Raw genomic sequence first — 14147 nt, 5'->3', positions numbered from 1 at the left:
CCTCCAATCTAGCATTTTGCTGGTTAATTGGAGATAGAGTCCCCAGATTTTTCTTTTCACCCTTATCCTGAACCATCATCCTTCAAATGTCAGACTCCTAAATAGATAGGATTATAGGTGTGAACCACTGGAACCCAGCTTTATTTGATTTTCATTACATATAAAGACTCTTCCTTAATTTTAAACTTTTATTTTTCAGTTTTGACTGAAATACAAAGCTCGTACATAGTTACAGCAACAGCATGGTGTTGCAGTACATGTGTAAATATAACCTGAGTATTTAGAACATCTATCATTTAAACCTTTATGATTGTTTTCTGCATAGAGTATTCAAAAGCATTTCTTGTACTTCATTTGAAATATGTGATGTTATGGTTAACTCTAATCACCTTACTGCAGTTGAAATCCGGGACATAGTCCTTCTATTAAACTATAACATTATACCTATCAAATTGAAAAGTATATATTTGAAATATGAAACTGTTCAATAAGAATTCTCAATAGGGAACTGTTCTTTCATTATTCATGTAAGGTTTAGTATTATACTTGTGAGCATGATTTTCTTCACTTTTTAGTGAAAGGAATGGGAAAGTATAGTAGGAAAGAAATATGCTTTCAATAGTTTGAAAGCCTGTCAACTCTAGAGGAAGAATAACAATGATTTTCCCTCTGATGCAAGTTCTCATTGAAGCAAAGAGATTCAGAGCATTAAGTCAAGCATGAATATTTATTATAAAATGGACAACTCTTTGAATTACAGTACTCCTAATTACTGGTAATAATCACATGACCAGTTAGTTATACACATGGAATATTGTTTCCCTCATCTGTAAGAACTGAGTTGTGCCTGCACAGTGGCTCCTGTAATCCTAGCTACTCAGGAGGCTGAGATCTGAGAATCAAGGTTTAAAGTCAGCCTGGGCACAAAAGAACCTAAGACTCTTATCTCCAATTACCCTCTAGAAACTGGGAAGTGGGGCTATGGCTCAAGGTAGTGTGATAGCCTTGAGCTAAAGAGATCAGGAACAGTGCTCAGGCTGAGTTCCAGCCCCATGACCCAGAAAGGAAAGAAAAGAAAAAGAAAAAAATAACTGACTTCTGTTTTCTGAACAAAGTCCTTTTCTGTCCACAGGGTTTAATAATGATATATTCTTGGAACATACTTCAAGAAAATTCATAGCATTTATTGCTTACAAATAATTTATTGGGTTTAATGATTCCATTCTCAGACATTCATGTAAAGTTCTTAAGTTGTACTCATCTTTAGTCATCTTCTCCTTTTACTCACTCCTTTCATAGGGATTGCCACTCCAGAATGCTCCCACTTTTATAGTAGGTCGAGATTACATTTGGAAAAATAGTGATGTTCATCTTTGTAAGACTGTCTTATTTTGCTTTGAAGAAAACTGAGATAGCAGTGTGAAAATAAGGGCATAGTAAAATCCAAGTATGTCAGTTTTTTTTAGTAACTTGGAGGTATAGAATAACTCATTTAAATTGTTGATCCAAACAAATGAAAACTATATAGTTCAGTTATCAAATGTATTTACTCCCAAAATTCCATCATCTTAAAGACAAGTTTTTGTGTGTTCTTCAAAGCATCTTGAATGTGAACATTCAACGTAAAATATCAAGTGACTACTGCTTATTTTTATTATTTTAACTGTAATTTTACATTTTTATTATCATAATAATGTTTAGAGGGGTTACAGCTACATTCATAAGGTAGTATGGGTATAGTACTTCTTGAACATTGTTACCTCTTTCCATGTTTTTCTCCCACTTTCCCTCCCCTCAGCCCTCTCAAGTTGTAGAGTTCATTTCCAACATATTGCCTTATGAATATTGCCATTGCACTGGTTCATACTTTGGTTTTGACTAATCATCTTATTTTTACCCTTCCCTTCCCTGATTCAAATAAGCAACTAAATGTATATACACTATACCAAGTACCAAAGTCAGATACAGGAATAGCAGAGGATAAACCAAAAGGGACAGAAAGAAAAAAGAGAAAAAAAGAAATAGCAAGAGTAAGGACATATCTTGTCTTAGAACATTAAAAACAACACCTTTAATTCTGACAAACTCTTATTATTCTGTTGGTGCTTTCTAAGATGAATCAACCTCAAACTACTCTCAATTTCCCTAAGTTTTTTCTCGGTATGAATGCACTTGCAAATAAGATATTTTTACATTTAGTTTAGCACAAAGATTAACATTAACAAATAATTTTCTTCAATATTAGATCTTGTTTAGATTAGTTTTCTTTTTTCTTTCATATATATTTATTGTAATTAATAGAAGGGTTACATTATATTCACCAGATAGAAGGTGCAGCACTTCACATACATTCATACCCGTTCTCATATCTTGTGTCTTTATTAGTCCCCACCACAGCATGTATGATGTATAGTGAGTAGAAGTATTAGAGTATCATGAATCTGATCTTTAATAAATTTTAGAAAACTATAATGAACATATTTAAAGATAGTTATCTATGGTAATATCTTCCTTCTTATTCATGTTGATATTGCTAAAGAAAGCTACTATTCTCTGCATAACATACTTAGATGAACTTTACTTAGTCTACAATTTCTAAAACACAGTAAACTGAAAGCTGTAAGAAACCGATTTTGTTTCTTAAGGTGTTTGTAATACAATTTGAGGAACAAAACATTACACTTCAAATAAGTAGGAAATAAGCTAAAATGAAAAGTTTTTGTATTTTATTCTCTATAATTGACTACATTGCCAAAAATGATATCCTCCATTTCATTCCTACTCACAGTAGTATGTTTTGTCTTGACTAGAATTGAACTTTAGCATACTGAAGTAAAAATAATTCATATAACTAAAACACATCTTTATCTTGAAATAAGACAATGCTTAATGTTTTAACAGAATACAATATAACAGTTACAGAAGAGTTCCTGGGGCCGGGAGTTTGGCCTAGTGGTGCAGTGCTTGCCTAGCATGCATGAATACCCGGGTTCGATTCCTTGGTATCATATACATAGAAAAAGCCAGAAATGGTGCTGAGGCTCAAGTGGTAGAGCTCTAGACTTGAGAAAGTCCAAGGAGAGTGCTCAGGCCCTGAGCTCAAGCCCAGGACTGGCAAAAAAAAAAAAAGAAAAAAAAAAAGAAAGAAATCCTAATTGAACTCCATAATGTATGTGGTTCATTCTCTATACATTAACTGTTACATTCCTGTAAAAATATGGAAAATAATTCTGATGACTTAGATCACCTATAATTCAGCTTCTATCAAAATATATCCACTGGAGATGGGCGCAGTGGCTCATGCCTGTAAATCCTAGCTACTCAGGAGGCTGAGGGATCTGAGGATCTCAGTTCAAAGCCAGTCTGGGCACTAAAGTCCATGAGACTCTTATCTCCAATTAATCATTAGAAAATAGGAAGCCGGATTGCGACCTAAGGGGTAGGGGTGTATCTTTGAGCTGAAGAGCTCAAGGACAGAGCCCAGGCCCATTGTTCAAGCCCCATGACCCACAAAAAAAATTCACTCTATCCATCTTCTTCATATTAGAATACAGAACAATTTCATTTGCAAATTGAATTCCACTGCAAAACTCAAAACATGTTTCAGAGTCATTTAGCTAGTGACTGACAAAGTATCTAGTAAAAAGCAAAATAATCTGCTTAGAGGTGCTCTTTTTGAACTTTTGTGACCTTTAATCTCATAAAGGCGATGACCCAAATTTCCATTGCTTATACTAAAATTCTGTGAGATATAAGCTTTTAGCATTCTTCTGTCATTAAATCCTACCATGAAATTATGTGTGTAGATAGATCAGGACAAATACATTTACAGTGGCAATATTGATTAATTTGTGAAATAAACACATAGAATCTGTCATATAGTTCAAGAGAATATGTGTATGTCTTACATTCATTATGATTACTGTGTATTTCAGACAGAAAAATACTATGGGAAATTCTTGACATAAATATTTTTCTGGTTCATTAAAATTAGATCACAAACCATTCAATTTGACTGTGTGAAGTAACATTGGGAAATTATATTCAACATTTTCTCAGCAGTTCATGTGAATACCTTTATATAACACAGGGGACACCTGTGACACCAGTCCATGTGAATACCTTTCTATAACACAGGTGACACTGGTCACATGATAAAGAGCTGAGAAAAACTTGATATTCTTGATAACCCATCTTTCATATGGACGCTACTCATGATTTTATTTTTATATTTCTTTGCCTGAAAATCAGTTTAGTATTCTGAGCTTTCTACGTGTATATTTCTAATAAATGATGAGATGATTATTATTTAAACTATAAGATTAGAGATTTAATGTGTGGCTTCTTTAATTGGCAATACTAAATATGAGATACTTCATAGTATATATTGTATCACTGGATGCAATCAACTATATTCACACATAGTGAAAAAATAAAATTGCATCTGTATAAATAAAGACATCTTTTTCTGATTTATTTTCCCTATACAAGCATAATAACAAAACTTTTTGAATAGGATCTAAATTATATTTAGTATTATAAATGAACATAGGATTATGTCAATTATCAATTCCTCCTAGAAGTTTAAAATCTTACACAGCTAGTTAATGACTAAATAAGAATGGCTCTGTTTCCCAAAATGACTTTCTATATTGGGACACTGTTAATGCAAGAGTCCATCAGAAGTCCATCATTTAGTCAAGTAGAAATATATAAGTAATATTTTAGTTCCTTTCCCCTAATGTATATTGATAGCCTAATACAGATTATATTATTGAATTCCTACTGTAACTATTATAATAAAGCAAGACTGTTTTCATTTGAACTATGAAAAAATATAACTTAAGAAGATATGTTCCGGGCCCAAGTGTTTGAGTAGGTATGCACAAAGCTCACAGACTTTTCTAATTCTAGTTAAATAAGTAGCTAAAGAAAATATAGTCATAAATAAGGCTCAATCCTTTCTAAAACCTTGAAACATTTCTCTAAGCAGGCAGATCTGAATTTTAATAATTATGTGGCTAATACCATCCAAGAACTAGACTGATTTATTTGTAATGTACATTTGTATCAACACAAATCTAAAAGAGGAATTTGTCACAAATTTAATATTATTCTACCTCAGAAAAAAATATAGTCACAAAGTAAAATGTGTGAAGTACTGTGATTATATAATATTCAACTGATAAAATTTCTGTGGTAAATGTATTTGAAACATTTGAAACTCAACTTGCCAATTAGAATGTAAAACAAAGCCAACCCATCTCCTATCATCACAGAGCTCCTACAGCTGCTGACAACTGTGCATAGACCTGAAATTCAGCAGGTCTCCAGGAGAATTCAAACATGGAAGCATCTTAGTTCTAAGAGTAAAATTTAAAAAGAGATGGATTTGTTAGTGTAGATTCCTTTAATTCCCAGAATGACTGATGATGCAGGAAAATAAGAGCATGCTTTCCTAACTAGCAAGCCTTATTTTATAGATAAAAAAGAGAAACAAAGCAAGATTCCAAAGCTGCTCTCTCTCCTGACACTAATTTCTTGCTAATGAGAGCCACAGGCAGCTTCCCAAATCACTAATTTATTGTTTTTCTTCCTGTAGTGCTTAGTAATTCATCTTGGGAGTTACGCCTCTTCAGCTTTCCTGGAGGATTTAGCTCTAAAACGAGAGCTGAAAAAAATTGTCTGCAAAAATTTTATATACGTATATGTACTTTTAAAGTAAATTCAGTTATGTGTGGGCATGGCAGTTAAATGGTGCAGAGAATGTTCTACTTGATTCCTACATTCAGTCAATTGTAGCCTCATGTCATACCAATTTCCTAATAGCTTAGGCATAAAAGCAACTAGAAAAGTCAGATTAGAATCTATTGAAGCTCGTAACTCATTAAGAGGTATGCCTCTTAATGTCAATAAGACTTCCAGGTTATATGTTGATCAGGAAAGAAAATCACAAAAATGAAAAGAGAACCAAAAATAAATCTCACTAGACTGGTAGTTTCAACATGAGTGAAAAAGGTAATGTTAAATTAATAAAATACTAATGTTTATTAAGGACATTTCAGGGACTTCATTGATAACTTCTTTGTCCTTACAATGACTCTAAAAATGTGAAGTCTATTTTAGCCCCATTTCAAAGATGAGAAAGCAGAGGTTCTATAGCTATTTTTCTGTTACCCAACAGCTGATACTACACAGGAAATAGATACAGGTCTTGAAGACACAACTGTCAATGTACTTTGCTATGGTTATAATGGAGATAGATGGAAGAGGTCAACACAGGCTATCAGAAAAAATATCTATTTAGGAAAAAATATTTACATCACTGTAAAATGATGGTAGGGCCAATAATTTTGTGTATTCTTTACTTATTTGTGAAGATAAAATATGAGGCTCCTGGATTTATAATACGAGAAACTGAATACTCATCTATTGTTATCTCATTACCTTTCATCTCCTGGAATGCAGTCTTCTTAACTTCATCAAATTACTCAATGTAATGAGTATTTTGAACAGATTTCATTGTTCTCAATTGAGAAAAAAATGTGAACAAAATAAAGCCAACTAGTTTCATGGAACAATTTCTTCTGATAATTGCTTCATAATTGTTTGTAGAGGTGGCTGACATACCTGGTAAATTCAAACCATAATTTCAGGTGATGGTTACAATGACAGAAAGTTATTGAATTTATTAATCCAATCATTCCATGGGCACTGGAAACACAGGGATTATAGTTACATACCACTCCTAATTTAAAGGGATCAAATGTGTATGAAGTTTAATTTATTATGTCCTAATCCTGCTGGAAAACCCATTTGTAAGTTTGGTGATTAAGGTCAAGGCCGTGACCATTAGCTGGTGGCATGATAGCCTCAGTGTCTTGTCAGCCCTAATTAAAAGCTTCCCTAGGGTGGTTTTATGGACAGAAATAAATGTAATTCACCACTAAAAGTTACAAAAATATTCAATGTTATTTATTTTTAAGTAATAGTCAAATTCTGTTATTCTCCGGTTATAATCAACTCAGAACCAACACAACACACCATTTTCTAAAACAAGAAAATTCCCTATAAATACTTTTACAGTAAAACAAACAAAATGTAATTCTGATGGGTTCTGATCAGCTTCAAAAAGATAATACTTGTGTTACCAACTGAAAAAAAAATCTGTTTACTGAACCCAATTGCTCCCATTACAAATACCTCCCCTCCAACTTTTGTGTGAATCTGCCCAGATCATTCAACCAGCACATAAAATGGATTATTAAAAATCGACAGTAAAAAAAATCCTCAAAATGTCACCGATGTTATATGACTAAATGCCATTTAGGTGACTCACACATATTCTTATCCAGTGACAGATAAGGCAGCCCCCTACCCAGCCCCAGGAACCACCCCCTAAAAATGAACTAATAAAAAGCAATACAGACATTCTTATGAAGAGATGAATTGTCTTTTTTTTTTCTAAAGTCATTATTCAGATGCAGGCGTTTTAAAGAATAGTCTAAAAGCCCTTGAGTCAAATGCTTTGTGTAGCATTCAGTATGTAAGAGTCTAGCTAATGGAAAAAGCAGGCGGTGGAAAGGAGAACTTTCAGTTGTCAAGCTGAAAAGTGCTTTAGAGAAGATTGTCATTTCAGACTTTACTGTCAGCAATGAAGAATCCCGAAGGCAGCTGAACCCAGAATTCTGATTGTGGTATGTTTGAAAGTGCATCAGTCTAGGAAATCTATATTAATTTTCTGTTGTCTTGCACAGATAGACAGAAACCCATGAAGGATAATTGATATTGATTTCAGAATTGTGAATGAATGTATTTGTTATTTTGAAATTCTAGAAGTACATTTCTGAAAAATAAGGAATACTGTGATCAAAAAATACCATTTTTAAGAATCACTGTTTATCTTGCATTCAAAACAAATTCTACCTCTTTGAAGTTTTGATTATTATTTTCTCCTTTAATGTATTTAATTATGGACTCCATGTAAGTAGTTATTCACAAATTACACTCTTAACTAATAGTTAAATAATTATTTATAAAAGCCTATGTTCTAAGTGTTCTTATGAAATCATTTCGTGCAAGATTTTTTTTTATTGAGTAATCTGAAAAACTGAAAGTCTAAGAAAAATGTTGAATTTAAAGAAGCTGGTTTCAGGATTATGTGTTAAAACTAAATTAAGGTATGAATTTCACTGAAATATTAGCAGGAAAAAGATGATTTCAACATGCTGTATTATTATTATGACAAAAATGTAATTGTGTTTCTGTTGTTATTTTTATTCTTTGTTTAATAATGACAAATGATTCCACTTTGAGAAGTGGAATGCATTGAAATGGATTATCATTGATAAGGAAATAAGTGTTCTTTTCCTGAGGAAAAATAAGTACTCAAAGATCTCTTGTAGAAATTTTAAATGTAAAAATCAGTGAACTGGAAATGTATACTCACATGCATCCTCTGCATGTTACTTCTAAGGGGGTATTTAGAGTTCACAGGTTAAAGTATGTTTTATTTAACATTCCATGGACGTCTATAGTCAGTGGTCTACCATTCACAATTTTTCAGAAAAATGTCTGGCTTTATATGATCTTCTGATCAGAGACCCTAGAATTTACAATGAATGAAAATAGGATCGAGAAGGAATAGCATACCTAGGAACAGTCCTCGATATATCTAAATTTTGCAAAGTCCTTTCAGTATATTGTACATGCTTCATTGGTTTTTTCTTGCCACTCATACATGTCATATTCCATGGTGTTGAGTACTGTCCAGTATGCAGATCAGATAGTTCAGGTGTTATGGGTGAGTTCTGAGTTATTATCTTAAGTGTTTAATTTTCTATCTGCTCTGATGTTCAATTAACCAGCTCTATTTCATAAGCTACTCCATATGTGAAAATCTAATACTATTTCAATATCAGTAAAATCAGTTTAAGAAAAAAATCAATCTAAGAAGCAAAATGGCAAAAATCATTTAGATGAATTCATTTTTGAAACAGCTTGCCAAAAAGTGAAAAAAATTGAAATGTTTCTATTAGTCTTCAATTCACTTAATAATCTCTCTAAAAGTAGCTTCATATTTGAGGACTCTTGAAAGTACAGGCTGCCTAATTATATTTTATGTTTATGAAAACATGTTTCATTGTCTGGAAAGAAACACTCATAAACAGAACGATCACTAATCATTAGATAAACTATAGAAAATTATCTTGGCATCTTTTGTCAATAAAATGAGAGTTTATTTAAGACTGAAATCTCACATTGTAAGAAATTTTGGCTGCATCACATATAAAATAAGTGTGCTTCTTTTTCTAAACAAAAACCTGGTAACAGTGGTTGTCGAAGCAGTGACTATCCAAATTATCTGTAGGGAGTTATGAAAACAAATGGCTAATCTCTACCCTCAGAGTTCATGATAACAGCAGGTCCAGTGGATGCCTCCAAATGTACCATCCTTCCATATGTCCAGGTGATCTGTGCCTCTTGGTGCAGGAACACAGTTTGAGAAACTGCCCATATATCACAAAGCAGACCAAATTGTAATTATATGTGCTTGAACCTCCCTCCATGACTAAATTACGCTCTCTTGAATGAGGGGTGTCAGGGATTATTTTTCTTAGTAATTACCTCAGCACCTGGCACAGAGACTGACTCATAACAGGAATTCAAGATAAACTTGTTTAATGAGAGAGGCAAATGAATAATTGGAAAACACCACAACTTTAGGTGACATGCAGGTATTACAGTGGCTTTTAAGAGCAAAGTTTATGGTAAAACAGGAAAGTACATTTACTTTAAGAATAGGTACATGTTTGATTAATTTTACTTTTAGAAATTGTATTTAAATAATTCAAAAAATTAAGAGAGCTGTGTGAGCAAAAGTGTCAGTTGTGTCATGAATCTTTCAGTTAGGCCTATTCATAATGACCTTGTTCAATGATAAACATGGGCAGATAGATATCTCTGTTATATACTGACTATAATTTCTTAGAACTCACTCAGGAGTGGTATACCCACCTTGCCCATATGGCATTCCTGTTTTAATTTTTTGAGTGGTCTCTAATAATTTCTATAATGTTTGGAATAATATATTTCTACAAACAATATATGATTTTTTTGTTCTGTGCATTCTTGTCAGCATGTTGTTTGTAATCTGTTGGGTTCTTGTTTGCTTATTTGTAAGATGGACTATCAATATAGAGAAGAAGTTGAACTGCTTTCTGACTTTATTGACTATCTGTTTGACCTTTGAGAACTATCTGACTTCAATTGAACATCCATTGACTGCATTGTTTGCTCTCAATATTTAAAATGTTCCTAGATATTATGGATATATTCATGCCACTGATTTTCTTTCATTTTGCAGTGTCTTTTCAATCTGGTAATTGTTTACTTTGCTCTACAGAGACATTGCCACATTTTTCCATTTCATATTTAAGGTTTTATGTCCTTAGGGGGTGATATTTATATCTTACACACTAAAATTGTCACAGTAATTATTCATTTTTTTGTATAGGGGTTTGAACTCGGGGCCTCATGCATGCCGAGCTTGCTTACTTGACTAGTGTTCTACTACTTGAATCATACTTTAAGTTTGACATTTTGCTATTTGTTGTTTTGGAGTGGAATCTAGTGGTCTTTTCTATGTGTATGGACCTCAAACTGTCATTCTATGTATCTCAGTTTCCTGAGTAGCTACAACATAACAGATATCATAACAGATATGAACCACCAACCCTGCTTTTTAATATTTTCCTTACCCTCTACCATTATATCCCCATTATTTCCCTTGCTTGTCAAACACAATTCAATGGATTTCAAAGAATGTTGTTAATTTGAGGATGCGATCCCCCTGGAGTTCTACTCAGAAAGTCATTGTCTATGCCTATGCCTTGACATGTTTTCCTGCTTTCAATAAAATGAATATTACTTAGGAAAGAATCATAAGAGGGGTTGAAAAGCTAGAAATGAGTATCTTTTTATAGAGTTAGCAAAAATTATGCACAGTATATGCACTAACATTAACTATAGATGTGTTCATATGTTTCCTGCTTCCAAAGAAGGATTTCAAGAACTATAAAGACTTACTGTTGTGCTTAGAATATTTATGTGTTTGTGCTCGCAGTTAGTACCTGTTAGATAAACAGTTCTTCCTTTGATCTAAAGAAAAAAAATGAGGTACTAACTTTCCTGTAATCTTCATTCTGTCATGAGATGTTCAAGTTTAGAAGAAATTACTGACATATTCGCTACTGAAGTAAAGTGGTTTCATGAATGAGTTAAAAGCAAAAGCAACCATCTGGGAAAAGAATAAGATGGGGATGGGTTCAAAGGTTACAGTAACTGCCACTCTTGCGGAGGTTGTACTTTTACCTCTGTCATCTTTGTCTGATGTGGTCTCAGAGTGACAGTGAGTCAGAACAGGCTGGAAGGAAGCAAGGCTTTTAGTAGCAACGAGTAGCATTAATTGAACACTTTTAGAATACCCTTTAAAAAGAACCGCTACTAATACCATGTCCTCCTGGTCATCACTACTTAATGCAATTGCCCCGTGTCCTGCATAAACCAAGCTAATCTGCAGAGGGTTTTTTTTAAATTAGGAACCTTAAAGTAGGTGTTAGAAACCTTAGTAGGTGTTAGGAATGAATTATTGATAGCTACCATGTATCACTTGTGCACACTCATTTTATAATTGCTGCAGGACAAGTACTGAACAGTGTGTAAACTACAAAGATATGCCCTCTGTCTTCATTGGTGCACATCAGCAATGATCTTGAAATTTTCTAATTGTCAAACTACAAAATTGCAAAACTGACTAGCTCAACAATGGCTGAAATGTTTACAATCATGTCTTATGAGTTGTTTATATACTTTCCCTAGGCAAAAACATCATGGTAAAGGATATTCAGAGAGAGGTTGTCAGAGTCTTCATGCCCACAAATCCTCAAGAAGTCTCAGGAATAAGGAAACAGCAATTGTTTCCTCTCTTACCACCATTAACTTTGCTATAGAAATACAACTGTGAGAAATATTGCTTTTGGCACAATATGTTCTCATCCACCTCAAACCCAGAGGTAAAAACAAAACAACCCCACAGGTAAAATTAACCTAACTCTGAACGTATTTACAGTCACTTCTAAAACCAGTCCTGGATTTAGAGCGTGGTCAAAAGTTTTCCTAAAATGGAACACATATCTAAATGCAAGCTACTAAACTATTTTTTTTTAATTTATCCAGTGTTAATTTTGGCAAAGATACCACATTTTTCATAAGGGCAGTTTAATATCTCCTATAAACATTTGATGCAACTTCTAAATTCTAGGGATATCATCTGTAATCCAATCACATTAAAACAAGGACCTCTCTGTTTTCTAGAATTTATCCTTCTGACATAGAGGAGCAAAGATACTGTGTACCAATTGTTGACCATTGGCTGAAGTTTACCTAGAACTGAAATAGTGCTTGATACATTTGGATTCCCTCTGTGGCTCTATAAGGAAGGAGACTGAGCACCACTGTCTTATGGGTGCCGTTAGGCTAAGATATGTTCTGTCTGCTTCATCTCACGCTGGAATGAAAGTTGATAGATGTTTTTGCTTAAGTATTTACGGACCTTTCTGTTTCTCTGGGTTTTGTTTTGAATTCTTTTTGAGTGCTCGTCTACTTACATTTTGTCTGATTCCTAGACCTTATCTCTTTAGTGAAGCTACATTTGGTCAATTCAAACTATCATGGTAATTCCCAGTGTTTAACTTACAACCTTATTATTATTTATTGATTTTCCTTTGAAGTACTGGGGTTTGAACTTGAGGCATCATGTTTGCTCAGCTTCTTTTTTGGCTGATGCTCTATCACTTGATCCACATCCTTAGCCAAGCTCTTTGCTAATTAGTTGGAGGTAGAACCTCATTCTACTCTACTGGCTCTGAAACATAATTCTGAAGAAAATCTCTGCTTATAGGCATGAATCACCAGTTCTTAGCTCACAGAGTTGCTTTTTATTTAATATCTGATACCATTTTATTAAAAATCCTCTTATTCTGTGCTTTTATAGGCTGTATCTTGTTTTATTACCATAACCTCACTTAATAATTACAGTAATAAATATAATCTTCTACCTATTAACTAATCATTTCAATATAGCAAACTATTTACTCTCCTGGCTAGACCACATCTGTCTTGCTCCATGTCTTTTCATCCATGCCTAAAATAGTTACAGAGTTCAGAGGAACACAAAAATATTTTTTTTCTTTTCTAAGCAAGTACTTAGCTCAATAATTTTTGCTACTTTATGAATGAAGAAACCAATGGCTATAGAGATAAGAAAATGCTAAATCTAGTCAGCTAAGAAAAGCCAAGCCAGACTTCAAATCCAAATCTAAGATTATGATTTTAATGCTAGCTTGTTCTGGCCTAGATAAGGGGAAAGAGCTAAGATAAAGATAAAGGCAAGATTCTCAGCACATAGTTGCTTAAAAATAACTTAATCAACTTGAAGTGTGAAGAGTTTCATATTAGCATCCTTTTTATTCAGATTACCATAAAATTCTCTATCTCTCTCAGCATCAGCAAGTGTCTGGGAGTGAGTAGCATTCAAAACAAATGTCAAGGACAGAAACCTCTTTGTCTAACACACAGCCTCATATACTTGCTAAAGATTTTAGATCTATTCATGCAAGTGAATTTTTTGCTTTGTAAACTGATGAAGATTGCAAATCTCGATTATTGTAACCTGTCATTCTTTGGATCTGATTGTTTCCATTCTCATTTACTAATTTACTTTATGACTTTCTTGGAAAAGACTGCACTGGGCAGTTCCAGAGCCAGTACTAAGAGATAACCATAATTTTAATAACCTTTAAAACCCTTCATAGAAATGCAACCCCATGTTTGGCTAACAGGGTTGTGTTATGAAAGACTCACAGCCATTATTCAATAACTAAGGTATGAATTCTTTCGATTTTCAAACTTAATGTTCTGACCACTCTGGCATTATGCTTTTATTTGTAATTGGAGTCATGTATTTTCTATGACTTTGCCAGGTTTAACTATTACAGGTGCAACTTGTAGAGACTAGGAGAGATCAGGATGGGAATGCTAAATCTTTCAGGTCCACACAGGTTTGTCCTGAATGTCCCCTTCCTCCT

At 33.5% G+C, this 14147-nt stretch overlaps 1 protein-coding gene across 2 annotated transcripts in view; it reads left to right on the top strand.

Moving 5' to 3' along the window:
- Ano3 (anoctamin 3) overlaps nucleotides 1-14147 on the top strand; it is a 176855-nt gene that overhangs the window by 60473 nt on the left and 102235 nt on the right. The gene's annotated exons all lie outside the window — the stretch shown is intronic.

The sequence above is a fragment of the Megascapheus bottae genome, chromosome 16 (assembly GCF_031878675.1).
Source record: "Megascapheus bottae isolate mThoBot1 chromosome 16, mThoBot2.hap1, whole genome shotgun sequence".
In the NCBI taxonomy this organism is placed as follows: Eukaryota; Metazoa; Chordata; class Mammalia; order Rodentia; family Geomyidae; genus Megascapheus; species Megascapheus bottae.
Note: the sequence above shows the minus strand (reverse complement) of the source record. Positions and strands in the feature narration are given on the sequence as shown.